The sequence below is a fragment of the Sus scrofa genome, chromosome 10, assembly GCF_000003025.6.
Source record: "Sus scrofa isolate TJ Tabasco breed Duroc chromosome 10, Sscrofa11.1, whole genome shotgun sequence".
NCBI lineage: Eukaryota > Metazoa > Chordata > Mammalia > Artiodactyla > Suidae > Sus > Sus scrofa.
The window spans coordinates 41,767,740-41,787,548 of NC_010452.4; the positions used below are offsets into that span (position 1 = coordinate 41,767,740).

General features: G+C 43.3%; 1 protein-coding gene across 15 annotated transcripts in view; it reads right to left on the reverse strand.

Moving 5' to 3' along the window:
- The window catches only part of ZNF438 (zinc finger protein 438), a 440,040-nt gene that overhangs the window by 193,388 nt on the left and 226,843 nt on the right, over positions 1-19,809 (reverse strand). For 11 of the 15 annotated variants that reach the window (XR_002336132.1, XM_021064202.1, XM_021064211.1 and 8 more), the window contains exon 1: positions 5,838-5,958. The gene's annotated coding sequence lies outside the window, so the exon portion shown is untranslated. Of the gene's footprint in view, positions 1-5,837; positions 6,445-14,405; positions 14,444-15,509; positions 15,596-17,151; positions 17,261-19,809 lie in introns of those variants that run through there. The other 4 variants (XM_021064197.1, XR_002336133.1, XM_021064204.1 and 1 more) reach the window with 4 other exon arrangements.

Here is a 19,809-nt window from a genome sequence, read left to right on the forward strand (position 1 = left end):
CCCACTGAGCAAGGCCAGGGATCAAACCCATATGTTCATAGAGACTAACCCAATGAGCCACAATGGAAACTCCCAGTTTTAAATTATATAAATAAAAAAAAATTTTTTAAAAAGACAAAAAGGAGTTCCCGTCATGGCACAGTGGAAACGAATCCAACTAGGAACCATGAGGTTGTGGGTTTGGTCCCTGCCTCCCTCAGTGGGTTAAGGATCCGGCTTTGCCGTGAGCTATGGTATAAGTCACAGACTGTGTTGCTGTGGCTCTGGCGTAGGCCAGCAGCTACAGCTCCCATTTGACCCGTAGCCTGGGAACCTCCATATGCCACAGGTGTAGCCCCAAAAAGACAAAAAAGTAAAAAATAAAAAAAATAAATTATATAATTAAAAATTTTCAAAGGAACTTGGATAAAAGGAATTTGATGCTGTATTTCATCTGGTCAGCATTAGGAAGAGTGGCTTCTGTTGTCTTTTAATAGGAGAGCTCACCATCACTCGCTCTCTGCTGGGACCTACCTGACTAATAACCATCAACTTGCCCTCCCAGAGCCTGGGTTTAAAACTGACAAAGCCTGAGCCATCAGCAGGCCACTTAAGATATAATTCTACTTTATATCATATCTAATGTTCTTAAGCTAACTGGAATCGTGGCTTAAAAAACAATAATAATAATTACTCCCACTCCATTACATTTACACTTGATACAATAGCAGATTTAAAATTTTGTGAACTGGGAGTTCACAAGAGGGCGTTCACCTTTTAGGAGTTCCCTTTGTGGCTCAGTGGAAACCCAACTAGGATCCATGAGGACGCGGGTCCAATCCCTGGCCTCACTCAGTGGGTTAAGGATCCAGCATTGCCGTGAGCTGTGCTGGAGGTTGCAGAAGTAGCTGGGATCCCGTGTTGCTCTGGCTGTGGTGTAGGCCGGCAGCTGTAGCTCCAATTCAACCCCTAGCTTGGGAACCTCCATATGCCATGGGTGCAGCCCTAAAATAAAAATAAAAAATTTGTGAACTGCAAAATGACATGGCACATCTCCACATTTATACTTGTGGAGGGCTCCTGTTTGGAGTTCTGGTCGCCTTGGTAATTCAGATCAATTCTCCCACCAAAAGCTAAAAAGGCTAAACAAAATATAAGTTTACATATTGGAAGGAAAAAACTCTGTAAATAATTATAAAAACTACGATGGTGCAAATTTATATAATCTTTCAATGGTTCAAATGTGAAATGCTATTAGGAAGTAGTAAAGTTGTGATAAATGTGTGGAGGTTACTGCATGCCCCGAAAGAGATCTACGGAAAAAAGACAGCTATTTTTGTGTATATTCTTCAAGTTTCTATGTTCCACCTTGTTCCACCTCTAAGAGATGTTAAGAGATATAATTCATAGTTCCATCTATGACAAATATCACCAGATCCTTTTTCTGCGACCAAACCACATAGCTCATTGTTAAAAGGATGATCGGAAGAGAAACTCAAACATATTCCAATGTGTGGAACTTTGGCAAGAGATACTTAAACTGGTGGAAACCTGCCGAAATACTTCACACGAGCCCTCCGTCACCCTCTATGATGCAATCTGCAACCTTTCCAGCCAACTCCCTTATTTCACTAGCCAGCCCTTGTCAACACTGAGGTAATAGAGCTGGAAAAACTCATCACTCCACTGGGATATTCAAATATCAAATTTTACTTCATTTGGTGAAAATTATACGGTTGCCAAAGAAAACTAATGCAAAGAGGGGAAACTATGAAAGGTTTGGAGCCATTCTTTTGTTGCAAAGAGCTCTTGGGAGGCCTCAAATCCATCTGCCACTGCTTAGGCATTCTTTTGTTGCTCTGACCCCTTCCTGCCCCACCCCTCAAGCATATGGGGCAGCGAGAAGGCTGGGGTGAACTCACCAGCCCAGGCTTCTGTGTTCAGCCAGCCCTAGTCTTATTCCCAAAGGTCCTCCTTCAGACTCTGCTCCTCCAGAAGGAGAGCTGTGTTCTACTGATGGCTGGACCTCCAAACCTAACCCCGTGTCCTGCAAAGAAAGTCTGACATCTACTCCACGGCAGGCACCGGATTAGGGATGAGAAATAGAGACATAATAAAGACACAGAAGGAAGTTCCCATTGTGGCACAGCAGAAACGAATCCGACTCGTATCCACGAGGATGTGGGTTCAACCCCTGGCCTCACTCAGTGGGTCAGGGATCCAGCATTGCCATGAGCTATGGTGTGCGCTGCAGATGTGGCTCGGATTCCGCGTTGCTGTGGCTATGGTGCACGCCAGCAGCCGTAACTCTGATTCAATCCCTAGCCTGGGAACTTTTATATGCCGCAGGTGCAGCCCTTAAAAAAAAAATCTAAAAAAATAAAAAATGAGAGAGATACAGACCTCACTCTCTGGACCCTCAAGGAAGGAAAATGATTTGGATACAGTTGCCTCAGCAGAATGGAGGAATGAAAAGCCAGTGAGCACAGCCCCATGGCCCGTGTTCTTTTCTCCCTAGACAATCAAGGCTTAGATGAGGAAGGAGAGAGCAGGCTTTCTCTTCAGAAATGTAAACGTGCGTCTTCAGCCCTGACCTTCCCAGAGTTCCACATTCACACCTTCAACCACCCATTCAATGCGTCCACTTGGAAGGAGTTCCAGGGATGAGTTGTGATGACTCTGAAGCCAGACTGCTTGGGGAGGAAGCCCAGCTCCATCACTACCCAGTTGGGTGGCTGACTGTAGGCAGGTCACTTTTAACCTCTCCATGCTTGTCTTTTCATGTGTAAAGCAGGGCTCTAGTGGTTCCTTGCACACACAACTGCTATGAGAATTAAATGAATTGATAAGGGTAAAAGTGCCTAAAACCCTGCCAAGTACACAATTCATGCTCTCACAGTGCTTATTGCTATGACTAGGACTGGTACTGCTGTTTCTAATCAGGCACCTAAAGCTGGTCCAAAACAGAATTCAGTGAGTTCCCGTCATGGCTCAGCAGTAAGGAACCCAACTAGTATCCATGAGGATGTAGGTTCGATCCCTGGCCTTGTTCAGTGGATTAAGGATTCAGCATTGCCATGAGCTGTGGTATGGGTCGAAGATGTGGCTCAGATCCTGCATTGCTGTGGTGTATGCCAGCAGCTACAGCTCCTATTCGACACCTAGCCTGGAAACTTCCATGTGCTGTGGGTGCAGCCCTAAAAAGAAAAAAAAATAAAATAAAATTCACGGTTTTCTTCCCAAACCCCTTTCTTCCTTCTCAGTAAAGAGCACCACTGTCCAGTTGTTTCAGCCCGGAACTCAAGAAGTCACCCTTCTTCCTCTTTCTCACACCCCAACTACAAAGCCCACACCAGTGGTTCGAGCTTCAAAAGTCTACCAGGGGGAGAGTGCCCGCTGTGGTGCAACGGGATTGGTGGTGTTTTTGCAGCACCAGGGCACAGGTTCCATCCTGGACCTGCACAGTGCGTTAAAGGATTGGACATTGCCAGAGCTTTGGCACAGGTCACAACCACAACTCAGATCTGATCCCTGGCCTGGGAACTCCATATGCTGCGGGCATCCAAAAAGAAGAAAAAAGTGTACGAGGAATTTGACCCCGTACTATTACCTCTCCAACCACTTCCCCTTAGCCCAGGCTCCCATCTTCTCTCCCCCAGGGGACAGCAAGCGTTTCCCATCTCCCCATTTTCAATTCTCCCCACTCTGACCCCACAGTTAACTAACTCTCCATCTAAGAAAACTGAAATCAGATGCCACTCCTGTGATGCAAACTTTCCAATGGTTTTCCATCACGCTTACTTCACCACGGCCTACCAGGACCCCTACAGTTGCCTGGCCTTCCAACATCCCCCGCCACCACCTTCCCCCTTCCTTGCTGTGTTCTAAAAACTCTCACCTTGCCATGCCTTGGCCACCTCGGAGCATGCTCCACTGTCGCTCCTGCTGTGAGGCACTATGGGATTGTCCTCTAAAGTCTGCACTCTGAAGTCAGGCTGCCCTAATTCAAACTGTCCCTACCACGCTTTAGCTGGGCAACCTTGGGCAAATTCCTAACCTGCTTTCTGTCAGTTTCCTCATCTACAAAAATGGACCTATGAGTACAAACTTCAGAAGGTGTAAAAATGTAATTCAGCATTTAGAAGAGGGCCTCACATACAGTAAGCTCTAGGTAAGGGTTTACGGCTGTGATTATTCCTGCCTGAAATGTTCTCACCTGAGGTTCCTCTTATGTCAATCAATTCACCTATTACCTCCTTCAAAAGGTATTCCTTGACAGACCCCATGTGAAGCAACTTCAGTTTGCCCAGATTGTTCTTATCTTCTTTTACTTCACTGTACTCAACACTTAGACAGTATGATGGACTTATTTTTTGTTGCCTGATGCCCCGCTGGAACATGAGCTCCACCAGGCCGGAGACTTTGTCTTATTTGCTGCTCCATTTCTAGTTCGGACTCAGAACCTGACTTTGATGCACACATCTCATCCAGACTAGGGGACTGGCGCAAATTTCTTAATAACAATACTGTGCTTAACTGGTCCCTCGTTTTCGCATTCATGATCTCTCTGATCTTTGAAGAAAAAGCAACAGCAGATATAGCATTGTCTCCCATTTTAGAGAGAAAAAAGAAAGTTCCAAATCTGGGTGACATAATTTTAGACACAAAGCTAGTAACTACCAGGGGGAAAAAAAGATTAGAATCCCTGCTTTCTGATTCTAAGGCTCTCCGAATGAGGATGGAAGGGTATTAGGCCCCTGAGCTGAATTCACAGAAATGTGTTCTCTCAATCTCCAGAATAAATACACGCTGAGGCGAGCCCAATAGTCTTCCTTTCAAAGCTCCTGATAAATCCTTGTTCCTGAATTTGACAAGTTTTATAGCACGGCACTAACTCATCAATTATGTACCAACCCCTGGCCAACCAAACAAGTCAGGCTGTCAGACGATGATGGGGTACTTCAAATTGACACAGCAACCACCCCTAAAACTCAGTGTCTGTGATGAGTGTACGTGTATTGATCTGGAACGCTCCAAGTTGTCTCTGCAAAACCAAACAGGGCGGGGGAGGCCGGCGGGGGGGGGCGTCTCGTATTTGCCCAGGAGACTGTGAATTGCTTGATCCCTGCTTCATCAAGTTCAGAAACAAGAGTTCAAAACGGCCATGGGGTTCTAGTGTGGTCCATCATCAGATGGGGCAGAGGAAAGCAAAAAGGCAAAATTGTGAAATGGATGCCTACCTACAAGAGCTTTGTCAGATGGCTGCTAGTCAACACATTCTCAGAATAATCATCGTCTTTTTAAGCTTCCTCCCTACAGGGTTACGTGCGTGCTTGTGTTACCACACATGCTCTCCCAACGCTCCTGGCCCTGTGCGATGTGTACTAGGGAGGCAAGAAGCTGTTTTATCTCTATTTCACACAGAAAGGAAACTAAGGCAGCAAATGTTACCACCTGTCTTCAGCGATATGGTCGCTAGCCGGATATGGGGTCTCTGAAGCAACCCTGCATCCCTTACTCAACCTGTCAAACTCCGGGGCAGAGGGGAAGCCAGTGTCCTCACCGGAGAAGAAAGAACAGGGGCTCCGCCTACGGGCTCCCCCTCCCTGGCCTTCGCCCGCGGCCCAGGGGCCAGCTGCGGACCTCCAGGGGCGCGGCCTAGCCCGCTCGCACTCCCCGCCCTCCCGCTGCAGAGGGCGCGCTCCCTCCCTGGGCGGGTACCTATCCCGTCGCCGCGTTCTGTGGCTCCCCGAACCACCCCAGGACCAGAACCCACGGTCGCCTCTGACTCCGAAAGAGAGAGCCGCTGGGCGAACCCCGCAGGCCCCGGGAGCTGCAGGAAATCCTCAGAAACTTACAGTTTTCCTACAGCGTGCGCGTCACGGCGAGGTGACGTCACGGGACCCCGCGCGCGGGCAGGTCAGCCTTCGGGGCGCCACCGCCCGCCCCCACGGCTCCGCCCCCAGCGCGCCGGCGGGAGACACGCCCCTCTCCTCGGCCTTGGGCGCAGGCGCAGACGGCCTGCGTGGCTGCCGCCTGGCGGGCTTCATAGGCCCAGCCACTGAGAGCAGAGGCTGCTTGAGAAAACTGCTCTTTAGGCGTGTCGCTCGGGGGCGGGAGATCAACAGGAGGGGACAGAGACCCCGGGAACATAGCAAACAAGCTATCGCCAAGGGACTGGGGCAGAACGACAGGATTGTGAGGTAGATTTTCCACAGACATTGCCTTCCTTCCCTCACGTGTTCCTTAAAAGTTCTCCACGTGCGGAAACACCATTTGTTCTCCATCAGGTGCTACGGCCTCTCGGCGGGGAGGAGTCAGCTCTCCCACCGGCCCTCGCTTGTACCTCGCCCCGCCCCAGGCTCCGCCCCAACAGGACGGGCCTGATCTCGGCCACGCCCACTCCTGCTTAGGATCCACCCCAACCGGACCTGCCCTAGCTTGGCCCCGCCCATTCTCGGCTCAGCCCCGCCCCCTGGAGTCCGCCCTTCCGGCTCCCGCTCTAAGCGCCCCGGAGACCCCGCCCTGTCCCTGCTGATCCTGTTGCCTTTTAGTTAAGTTTTTAGCCTCTCCCCTTCCTACTGGTTTCCCGCTTTGGCTCGAAGAAACTGCTTGCAGACTATCGTTCCCTTCTATTTAGCAAAGGATGATCAATGTAAACAAATACGTACTTTCCTTCGCTGGTGTAAACTTCCCACCACGTCCTACTCACGTGATACTTTGCTGTGCCCAACCCCGGGTCGCTGCTCCTTTTTATGCTATTTTCTGTGTTCTTACAAATGATGAGTTCTGGTTAAAAGATGGCTCAGTGGAAGGAAAAATGAAGGCTGTTGGAACCGATGGCAACGTAGTAAACAGATTTATTCCTGGCTTGTAGGATTTTTGTATTACTCTTACAGACAGAAAAAAAAAATGTTACGGTAAAAAAGTAGCTGAGACAATATGTCTTGCGGAAAAAGAATGGGAAAAACAGGCCTTGAAAATAGACCCTAAGGAGGAAGTATTGAAGAGAGAAAGGATCACTTTTAAAAACTTAACTTGGAATCATTACAAATAGCTAGCACAATCTTGGAATTTTGCCAGGCAGCTCCAGTGTAAATAAAATCTAAAACAATGGTTTGTTTACACTCTCATTGAAAATACTGTAGTATGTTCATAGGAAAGAGTGATGACTGGGAATGTTAGCCTTTAACTCTTGACATCTGGGCTGGTTAAAAGTAAACATGTGCGTTATTCAGGAAAAATCCACTTAAGTAATTAAAGTTTAAAGAAGTTTCTGATTTGGATATTTTATCTTAACATCTCATACAATGTTTTAATGATCATTATCAACTGATGTAAGACATTTGTGAAGTTTGTACATAATTTTAAGAAAAAGAAAAGTTTTTGTTCTGTGGGCCAGAGTAATAGAAATAGTGCTTTAAAAAAGTTCTATATATTGAAAAATAGCAATGTTTATATTTTTCCACCCAAAGCAACAATTTTAAGAAACTTAAATTGTTAATTTCATTATGTACATGCCTATAAATGTTTTATTTGTGTCATCCCCAAAATTGGAAATTTTTTTATGTTTTTTTTTTGGGGGGGGTTGTTTTTTAGGGCCACACCTGCAGCATCTGGAAATTCCCAGGCTAGGGGTCTAATCAGAGCTACAGCTGCCAGCCTACACCACAGCCACAACAACTTGGGATCTCAGCTGCATCTGCTGCCCACACCACAGCTCACAGCAATGCCAGATCCTTAACCCACTGAGGGAGGCCAGGGATCCAACCTGCGTTCCTTTGGATGATAGTCAGATTTGTCTCCACTGAGCCACAACAGTAACTCCAGAAGTTTTTAAATACAAAGTACTTTTGCCTCTGAAAGATGATACAACAGGATACATTCTTTCCTTCACAACTTATTAGTTTTTTTTTTCCTCTTGATACCCCAAGATTTTCTAACAAAACAAAAACCCAAAACCTCCTCTATTGCTACATGCAGGAAAGAAGTAATGTGGCCAACAAAATTTGACAAGCAGAAAGGTACCCTGACAAGGAGCGGAACCACAGGGAATATCAGGTAGAAATTCAGGGGGAAATACGTTATCAGATTCAGGCCAGTTTCTGTAACAGACTGGAATCTGATCTAGGTAAGTAGCCAAGAGCTGGGGTCAAATGTTAGTTGATATTAGAGAAAGGAACTGTTAGGGGAACTGCTTTCTTTAAGAAAAACAAAACAAAAACAAAAATCCTGGACATTCAAGGGTTACCACTGTAAAAACTAAGGACCTTTCCTCACTCTGGCCTTTGGAGTTTCAATTTTCCCTGGTGGTTCTTTCACTCTGATATCTGCTGCCCCTTGCAAGTTGGGTTGCAGAGCGCTCTTTCTTTTGTCCTACTAGCAAACAGGGAAAAGTTGAACCTTAATACGAGGGGAAAAAGAAAGAGGTTGAAATTTAATGGCTAATATTTGCTGGATGTGTATACGCACCAGACACTGAATTAATTCATTTAATCCTTGCACTTGGATGAGGTAAGTGCTGTTATCATCTCCCATTTACACTTGAGGCAGGCAGAGTGCAGGAGACCAAATGTTGCATGTCTCAAAGCCTCTGAGTAGCAGAGTCAAGAAACTCCAGAATCTGCAGCTGTAACCGCTAATCTGTATTGAGATTCATGCAGGAAACAGGCTGCAAAGTACAAGATCTGTAAATTCCGGATCCTAGGGACTGACCACAATGTGGGGGTTTCTTCTTCACTGTTTACCAACCTGTCTCTACTTGAATACTTCTATTTCAGTGTTTTCTTTCTTTCTTACTCTTTTTTTTGACCACAGCTGCAGCATTCAGAAATTCCTGGCCTAGGGATCAAACCTGCACCGCAGCAGTGACAACGCGGGATGCTTAACCCACTGAACCACCAGGGAACGCCTCTTCTATTTCCATTTTCAAAGAGCTCTTCATGACTCATTAAGTTGATTTTGTGACCCACTGATGAACTATCACCCCCAAAACACTCATCAGAATCCAAAATATAAAATATCAAATTATATATCCCATACAACAGGGGTAATTTTGACCAAAACACAAACTTTGGGAGACTAGTGCCTGTTCAGTCCTTTTGTGAGTATATCAAGTTGCTATGATCATGTATCTCTTACCATGGAATACAACCCAAAAAGTTTCAAGAACGCTGTCTTAACTACCCTTGCCTGACTTCTATGCATATTTCATGGTTCAGAATCAAGATCAGCAGAAACCAAATCCCACTCCAACCCCCTTGTCTGCCTCTCAGCTCCAGAATCTGGTCTGAGAGATTTTTTCCCAGGTGATCAACACAATAAGCAGGTTCCTTCTACATGCAGAAGGACTCCTGCCTCCAGCAAGAAAAAAAAAAAAAAGGTATATAATAGGAATATGATCAACATCCGTAAAACAAGCGTTATACCCAATGGAGAGGTTATTCTAAGAAAGAAGCTTGCTTGGGAAGCTTGGTTGGACGGGAGACCAAGGACAGAAATTGGAGGGCTTGGAGTTCCTGTTATGGCTCAGAGGTAACGAACCCGACTGGTATCCATGAAGCCTCTCCAGAGTGACCCCCGGCCTTCTCAGTGGATTAAGGACCTTGTGTTGCCATGAGCTGTGATGTAGGCCGGCACCTGTAGCTCTGATTTGACCCCTAGCCTGGGAACTTTCGTATGCTACACATGCGGCCCTAAAAATCAAAAGAAGAAAGAGATTGTTATTAATCCCACAATCTGACACATGTCTGCAGCCACATGGTTTGCAAAGTACTATTTTGTGTCTCATTTTACCATCTCTCTTCTCTCACCCCTTTACTGAACTAATTCTCATCATCCTGTTGGTCTCTACTGAGCAGAAGCATCCTCTAAGAAGCTTTCCCTAAACTCTTTGCTCTGAGCCTTGGACATGATTTTCATTTGCACCCCTGCTGGGCTGCTCTGTGAGAGTTTGCACAATGTAGGTCTTGTTCTATCTCAGATCTTTCCTGGTAGCTGCGTACTGAACCCCGAGCAGGTACTCACTAAAGATGCATAGAGCAATGAATGGAGGCAGGGCCTCAAATCCACAGACTGGCTGGGTTTCTTATTCAAGATACTAGTTCCTTTCTAAAATGGGGCCACCGTGTTAATAGAAATAATACCAAGGGAGTTTCCGTTGTGGCTCAGGGGTTAAGAACACAACCCTGTTTCTTTGAGGATGCGAGTTCAATCCCTGGCCTAGCTTAACAGATTAGGGAACCCGCACTGGCAAGCTGCAGTGTAGGTCACAGATACACCTTGGATCCTGTGTTGCTGTAGCTGTGGTGGAGACCTCAGCTGCAGCACCCATTTGACCCCTGGCCTGGGAAATTCCATATGTCACAGGTGCAGCCATAAAAAAAAATAATAATAATAAAATAGAAATAATACTGAGAAGAAAATGCCTTTAGGAGGAAAACCATTTTAAATGATGAGGCAGGAGTTCCCGTCGTGGCGCAGCGGTTAACGAATCCGACTAGGAACCATGAGGTTGCGGGTTTGGTCCCTGCCCTTGCTCAGTGGGTTGAGGATCCGGCGTTGCCGTGAGCTGTGGTGTAGGTTGCAGATACGGCTCGGATCCTGCGTTGCTGTGGCTCTGGCGTAGGCCGGCGGCTACAGCTCCGATTGGACCCCTAGCCTGGGAACCTCCATATGCCGCGGGAGCGGCCCAAGAAATAGCAACAATAACAACAACAACAACAACAACAAAAGACAAAAAAGACAAAAAAATAAAAAAATAAAAATAAATAAATGATGAGGCAACACAATATACCAAAACCTCAAACAAGGTCAGGTCTATTATTAATCAGGTACTTCTGTGCCCATTTAATTGGAGAAGTCTGGTAACCTCCAAACCTCAGAGCGGGTGAGGGTCACTAAATGTTCAGAGGGAATGAACTCTGGGGAATTCATGCCCTATTGTGCATGACATCCCTTAAGGAAACTGACAGACAGGAGGAACAGCAAAGAATCCTCTTAAACAAAGGATGCTGGACAAAGGCTTCTTCCAGAAGCAAGATCCGGATGGGGGAATGAGAACGGAAATGGAGGGCTGGTCACTAGGGCTGGCTGCGTAAAGGGCCAGGAGCGGCTTTTGAGGAAAAAGCTGAAAGAACCAAGATGTCTTCGTGGGTGTGTTGGGATGGCAGGGCAGGGGAGGAAGGTGCAGGAAAAAGAAGAGGGTGTCCAAAAGATATAGAACTCCTCAAGGAAGAAGCTTCACCTGCTACAGCACAGCAGTCGGGCAGAATGTTCCAGAAACTGGCCCCGGGGTCTTTGTGCATGCTTTTCTCCCTCCCTGGAATGTGTGTTCTCCCTTGTGCCTTGGAAAAGACCTCCCCTTTCTATCATGAATTGCCTCTGCTAATCATAGCCAGTCTTCACTGAGCACTTAAAACAAAATCGATATGTGAAATCTTTGTTTAATCTTCACAACTCTTCAGAGTAACTCCTGCTTTTACCTTGTTTTAGAGATGAGGGGAAAAGTGAGTTTGAGTGACTTGCCCGAGGCCACACAGCTTAAAGTGATCTGACTTCCAGTTTCAGCCGAAAATATTCACTGGAGCTCCCTGCTTTGCCCAGATGGTCTGATCCTCTCTTCCCTCCGCTCTTTCATGAATACCACTCAGCCATAAAAAAGAATGAAATAACGGCATTAGCAGCAACACGGATTCAACCAGAGATTCTCATATTAAGTGAAGTAAGTCAGAAAGACAAATACCTATGATGTCACTTATATGTGGAATCTAAAATATGGCACAAATGAACTTATCTACAAAGCAGAAATAGACTCACAGACATAGAGAATAGACTTGTGGTTGCCAAAGGGGAAGGCGGATGGACTGGGAGTTTGTGGTTGGTAGATGCAAACTATTACATATAGAATGGATGAGCAATCAGGCCCTACTGTATAAGCACTGGAAACTATATCCAGTCTTTTGGATAGACTATGATGGAAAACAGTACAAGAAAAAGAGTGTGTGTATGGGGAGTCACTATGCTCTAAGGCAGAAATTGATACAACACTGTAAATCAACCATACTTTAATAATAATAAAATATATATAGCACATGACTTTTTTTTTTTTTTTTCCTTTTTTGGCTACACTCGAGGTATATAGAAATTCCTGGGCCAGGGACTGAATCCAAGCTGCAACTGTAACCTACACCACAGCTGCAGCAACATGGGTTCCCTAACCCACTGCACCAGATTGGAAGCTCCTATTGAACATGACATTTAAATACCTCTGAAATCTGAATGCATCTTACAATTGGAAGGACTGCATAGTTCAAGTAATCTCTTCCTAGATTTACCAAAGAATAGTGGACTATCTTATAATTGATAGCATTTTTTTAATTTTTAGTACACAATAGATTGTATTACAATTTTTATGCTTTTTTTCTCTTCCCCACTAAGTATGAATTCTTTGAATACCAAGACTGATTCGCTCAACTTTGTGTCCTTAGCACCTAACACAGTTCCCGACACATAAAAGTGTTGGGCAAATTTCTTGAATTCAGTTAGCTGAAGAGGGACTGTCATCTCCCTGATAGGTGACAGGTAGATGTAATTCCGGAGGCAGAGGTCCTCTCTGTCATCACTAAAACCCTTGATTATCCTCAAAGCCCCTGTTCTGGAAAAACAAAGTCACAATGTCTCCGAGTTTTATTCCAGTTAAGTTCTATCTGGCTCAAAAGGTATGTGATGGTTCCCTCTGGCAATTACTTCAGCGTGTCTCTCCTCAACAGCTTGTCATCTATTATTTGCCCTTTATATTGGGTTCAGACAATTTGTAATCAATTAAAGCAAGATAATAAGGCCAAATTAAAGTCAAATTTTATTTTTTATTTACTTTTTTACTTTTTAGTTTAATTTTATTATTTTTATGGCCACGCCCACTGCTTATGGAAGTTCCCAGGCCAGGGACTGAATCCAAGCCACAGCTGCAGCAACACCAAATCCTTTAACCCACTGCACTGGGCTTAGGGATCTAACTCATGTCTCTGCAGTGGCCTGAGCTGCTACAGTTGGATCCTTTGTTGTTTTTGTTGTTGTTGTTTAAATTTTTCCTTTGCAGTTGGATTCTTAACTCACTGTGCCACAGTGGGAACACCCTAAAGTTAAATTTTAAAATCTGATTTTGCAAACGCAGATCCAGTTGCATCTAGACTTTAAACTTCAGATGGTACTCAGCTCACTGAGGTGTTTGCTTTGGTCTATGTTTTGTTTTGAAAATTTTTAACTGACTATCAGAAGATAACATTTAAAAAGCATATATTTCCTTCCCCCCCCAAAAAAAAAAAATCAGAGGCTCTGCTGATGGTGGGCCCCCCTAGTTACCTCTGTTCATTATTGGTGTGAAGCTGCCCAGTTCAGAGACAGATATTCCCATTTTCCCATAATCCCATCTGGGGGCTATTTAACCCACCCACTTGGCCCCTGAAGGCACTTGAGCTTATGATGGATCTTGAAAGTGAAGGGCTTGAGCAGTTAAGTCTCTAGCTTAAGAAGGATCATAAAACCTGCAAAATAAACAGCTTTATGTCCAGAAATGCTTTAAGTGAATTAATGATTTTCAAGTTACTTTTTGCCTGACCAATAGATTTTTTTCTTTCAGTTTGTATATGTCTTCTAGAGAATTAACATTTTGTGCATTTGAGATTTCCCAGTAAGATACCGCTTTTCGGTATTTAAAGAAAAGAGAAAAATACTTAGGAAAACCTGGAGAGCAAAAGAGAAGATGGGGTTCCCTTGTGGCACAGTGGGTTAAGGACCCCACTGCAGCTGCCCGGGTCACTGCCGTGACACAGGTTTGACCCCTGGCCTGGGAACTTCCACAAGCTGAGTGCAGCCAAAAATAAAAAAATAAATAAAAGACTGGATGTCCAGTATGGCCCAGCATAGGTGACTGTTGTATTGACAGCATTCCCAGAGCACCCGTGCTTCCCCAGCAGAGTCACAGAAGTTTCTTTCTTTCCCTTGGCCTCTATTCTCATGTAACCACATGGGAGAAGGCAAGCTAATTACTTTCTTAATTATCACATTCATGTTTCATTCTATACCACACATGGTGGTCTCAGTCACCTTTAAATTATACTTCAAAGTAAGTTTTGAGGGTGTATAGAATGTAGGTATTTAATTAGTCTATTTTTAGGAGAAGATGCTCTTGTCTGGTCATATGCTAGGTATTGCTGCTGACATTAGTCAGGATAAGGTTTGGTTGCAAGTGACAGAAAAACCATGAGGTAACAGGCTTACACAAGATTAAAGATCATTTCTTAGTGTGTAAAAAGGTCTGGATGTACATGATCTAGGACCAGTCCACCCATGATGGTGTCAAGGATTCAGGCTCTTTCCATCCCGTTGCTCAGTCATGCTTGACCTACATTCCCAAAGCCACTTACCATCCAAGATGGAAGCCATCCTCCAGGAAACCCCTCGTCTGCAAAAAGAACCAGAATATTCTGCAATTTGTATCCTTATACCCCACTTTTCCCAAGAAGGTTTTCTCAGCTAATGAAGAGACTGGACTGGTAACTTCTCAATACACTTAACACTTCCTTGTCCTAGACTTGAATCATTTAAATATTTTAAAATGTATTCATGGTGTGTATATTCTTAGGCAGCTCTGTCATCATCCTTGTTCTGAAATCTACAACAGTGATTCTCAGCCCTGACTACACATGGGAGCTGCCTGACAAATTTTAAACTGTAAAGCAGTTCTCAGATGATGCTTCTGGTCCGCCATCCATACTTGGGGAACAGTTGCAAAGGTGAAAGAGGGGCTGGCAGTTGGGGGGCAAGAAGGGGGATGTTGGAGAGGGGATTCACGTCAATTATAGGTTCCATCAATGGCCCAACTCTACACAGGGCCCCAAGGAGTGTGCGTGCTCAGAAGCTAGACGTTAGGATTCTCTACAGAGTGTCTGGGGTCACACTTGATCCAGAGGCATGAGGCTCTGTATCTGTGAATGGATTACACAGGCCCATGGGCAAGGATGACCAGGAGTGGCAGCCACAGGGCACTGAAGACCAGAGGCTCTTCCCCATTGTTTTGTGGTCTGTATACAACCCAAAGGTATGAAAAGGAACCAGGAAAGTAGGTAGATGGATAGATGGATGGATGGATAAATGGATGGATAGATGGATAGATAGATATATAGATAGCATTTTCTGCTTTTCTAGAGTAGAAGCAAAGTCACACTGGATTTCATTTCAAAAAATTTAAATGTGATAGTTCTTGTGACTTGGGTAACATGGAACATCCGAAAGTTTTATAGTTTCAGTTTTTGCATTTAGAACTATGATCCACTTTGAGTGAATGACATTCAGGGTTAGGCAAAAAAATAAATAAAACCTAACAGCAGCAAAAGCCCATAAACTCCCATGGTGGATTCTGTGACACAGCACGTAGATCCCACTTCAGGATGGGGACACTCACTCCAGCTGCCGGACATGTGGGTTGGTGACAGATCACAGCGCTGTTCCTCACCAGGAATTGCTCTCACCTGCAGGAATCAGCCTGTCCAAGCCTGGTTGCTCCCTGGGACAGCTCACATCCAGTGACTTCTCGGTGTGAGTCAGGTCTGGGCACCTGGTGGGACAGTTCAGTGTGGGACGCCTCTGAATGGCCAGTTCAGCTCCAGAGCTCCCCATGGGATGCAATGCTGCCCCTCTTCCCCACCTCCTTCCCTCCACCCTCTCCCAACCCTCTTCCCCTCCCTCCTTGCCTTCACTCTCCTATAGGTACTATTCCCAACATTACGCTCCAGATGAACTGCTGCATGAAAATCCAGGATTTCAGTGTCTATCTTAGAAGAGTCTCTCTCTGATCACCTCAAAGCTGATTATGCCATTTCTCTGCTTTAAAACCCTTTGCCTATAGACTAAAATATTAACTCTTCATTTGGGGTACAAAGGCTCTCATGGGCTGGCTCCAGTGCATCTTTGTCCTCAGCTTCCTCTGTCTCCAGTGACGGTGTCCTTCAGACAATGTAAATCTACATCCCCAAACTCCCCACACCCACTTTCTTGCTTGTGGTCTCCTCTCTGCCAAGGATAAATTCCCTACCTTCTGCTTTACTCTTCTGTTCTGCCTTGGATGGGATAGCACCTCCTCTGGGAAGTCGCCTCACTGTTTCTGCTTAGCACCATGCAATCCTTGATGTGAGAATCCATCATCTAATCTTGAAACTTATTTGACCCTCCTACTAAGTTGTAATCTCTTCTAGGTGGAAACCAAATTCTAGATCCTTGTGCCATCTTCACTGGATTATAGATTTTCAGTACATTTTTGGTGAATGAATAATAAATACAAAGATAAGTTGTGTAGTGTAAAAAAAAACATTAAATATTAGGAAATTTTTGCTATACTTTGTTCCTGATATCTTATATCTAGAATATCATGTAGCTTCTTTATCAGAGTCTGTACTTTCTAAAAATCTTTTTTGAGTTCTGGACTAGCACGTTGGCCAGGGAACAAATATAAGCAAAGACTTCAAGGTGAAAAATGAAATCCAAACCTCAGTTCTGCAAAATTAGTTATATTTGTAAAACAGGATGAGGGGGTGAAAATGACGATGATTTCAGGGGGAAAAAAGAGCAAGAGAGAGAACAAGGGAGGGAGGAGGAGAGAAAGAGAGAGAGAGAGATGATTAAAAATTAGATTGGCTGGTGAGAGACTGGAAATTTTCTTCCCATTCCCAAGAGGCTTATTTTTTTATCTTTCTTTCTCACACAGGAAAGCAGCACATTAGTTTCAAAGTTAAGTCTCATCACTAAGAAAAGGCATTCACAATATATGAATGATGACCAAGCATTTGGATTTTATTTATGAGAATAAAACTTTAAACTAATTAAACAATCATTTGTTCTCTTTTACAGACTGATGTTATTATAGGATATTACAATTTGACATCAACTTTTTACACTCTAAGTTCTGGAGACTTGGTTGACTATTTTAAAGTAAGAGCTGTGTTTATTGATATATTTGATTTTAGGAATTATGATCCTGCAGTTCCCCTGAGAGATTATGTTCTCTTCTTTTCTAAGACGAAGTCCTTAACAGGATGAGATCTTATCTTCCAGGAAACCATGAATTCACTGCGGAGGAGAAAGATTTGGATTTCGCTCTGGTAGAACGTGAAGTACCTTTTGAATTCTTTACTGTCTCTTCCAGTGATTTATCTTCTGCATGAAAATAATCTTTAGCATTTTTCAAGACAGATGAATTTATCTTTATAGAAACTGAACAGTTGTTCTGCAAGAAAACCAAAGAGAAAGGAAAACAAAATGATAGCTTTTGGGCAAGGCAACCGGGTCAAAAGAAGGTAAAAATGAAAAGAGTATCCTTGACTGAGAATCCAGGTGAAGCTTATGTCAAAACTCTTATTTTCAACAGTGAGGCGGTCATGAAAAAGTTGAAATTGTTGTCTTGTTTCCAAATAAATGTTGAGATTGTAAATTCTACATTATGAAAATGGAATCTGGAAATAAAATCCTAAACAATTGAAAATTTAAAGACTATGTTTCTTTCCTCAAATTTGCCTTGCCTTTTAACATTGAGTTTGGATCCCTCTGCTACTTTCTCTCAGTAAATAAGCTACCCTAACTCCCAGATAATATTAAAAATATAACTGCAGAGAAAGGAAACAATATTGGAAGTTAGAGTGCTTCAAGCAAAACCAAATTATAGTGCTTCAATAATCAGAAGAGTTTTTTTAAATTAAATCATAGGTCTTTATTAACAAAATAAAAGCTTTAGCTTTTTACACAGGGACAGAGAAAATGTGAGTGTAGGACCCACATTGTCCCGCTGTCACCTTGACAGACAGAGATGGTTATTAACAAGAGTGTAATACAGGCATACGGAGTCTGGAATTCTGTCTCTGTTAAGATTTAGATCCTGCCAGTGGGTAGCAGCTGTTTTAAATTTAAGAGGACAGGAGTGAGTTAGCGACATTTTGTAAGAAATAAATGAGCCCTCAGCGCACACCAATTGCTGGTAAATTCAGAAAATGATAAACATTCTTCCTTGAGCAAGAAAGCTAGATCGGAAACACACCTGCAAAGATTTATTTTCAAAACAGAAAAGATGTTGCTGTGCAACTGAAATGGTCTATTTTCACCGCTCCCCCCAGTCTCTCCTTTGGGATCATCTCCTGATTTCAATTGCGTTCATAAAAATCTGAGAGATTTTGATGAAACTAAGACAAAACTCAAAACTTCACAACTCGAAAGTGTTCCTTTGTAAAACCGAAGTCAATTTCCATTAACATTGACTCAATGTAATTTTCTTCTTTTGGTCTGTGCATTATTTTTCCCCCATGAAAATAGCATCCACATTTTAAAAAGGAAACAACAAAAATCAAACAAAAAACCTTAAAAAACAATCAAGAAATGTACCGAAAACTGAATAGTTCTTAAGACATACAATACAGGGGCTGCTGACACCATATTAAAAATAGATAAGTCTTGGAGTTCCCTAGTGGCTCAGCGGGTTATGGAGCCAGTGTTGTCACTGTAGTAGCATGGGTTCGATCCTTAGCCCCAGGATCCTCTGCATTCTATGATCATGCCCCCCCTCCCCAAAATTGATAGTGGGTCTGGCACTTTATACTATGACTGGCATTCTAGAGAGTTGGTGAAAAACTTTAAACAAATCTCTTCTTTAAATCAATTGTGTGAAGTTTTAAACTAACAACTTTCTAGTGTTTTGAAATATCACGGAATTGATATAAATGAGAAAATTTGTATTTAATAAACCTAATTTAAAGAAAAGTAAAATCCCTCAAGTTGCCATTTTAATTTCCTGAAATAGATCCTCTTGCTTGTCACTTAACACCCTATAAACTACGTGCATTTCTTAGTTGCTTATCTTTAAATCATAGCTCAGGAACACTTAGGAAAAGAAGAATCTATATTCAGAGGTAAAGTGAAAGATGAAAATACAAGGTAGTAATGGAGACTATACTTAATATAAGCAAACGACAATTCTGTGCCATGATTTTCTTCTAAAATTAGATGATAATCATCAAACTGCCTCTTTATTTTTGTAGTGTTCAAAATTGTGTGGGGTTTTGACACCATTAATCATGAGTATCACACACACACACAGAAACCACATAGGCTAAGATAAATAAACTGATAATAAAATGCACTTTAGGTCACTTTCAGGCTACATAATCCAGCAAAATACAGTATTTTCTCAAACAAATTTAGCCTGAGGTTTATACAACTACTGTTTTTCAGTAAAAAGGATATCTATCAGTCACTCCTTATTATGAAAATTTGGGTTATAGCAGCGAAGGTGCAAAACAGTGGTGAAATAATTTCCATTATCAGAGTTTACATTACTGCTTTAGACCATGGCGAGAGGATGACCGAAAAAAAATCCTTTGTGATCATGATCCTAAATGCCCAATCATTCCTCCCAACCCACAAAAATATCAGAACCTAGAATTGAAACAACAGAAAAAAACAAATGAGGAAAAAGCCCTCAGGGTGCCGATTCCATCCTGTACTCCTCTCCTTGTGACAGGTTTTTTTCTTCCTTCTGTTTTGATATTGAAAAAAAGAATCTGTCGCACGATATTATTTCTATAGAAAACTTGAGTCAGCATGTGGTCTCCCCCTTACATAGCACAATCCTTGGTAGCAAAGGATGTATTTTACTTACCTGTCTGCCAGTATTTTCCCGTGCACAGAGAAGATCCTTAAAATACAATTGAAAAAACATACAAACATACAAATAGAACATCTTGTCCTTAATCGCAAGGACAGAGTAACAGCTGCTTTGAAGGGGAGGAT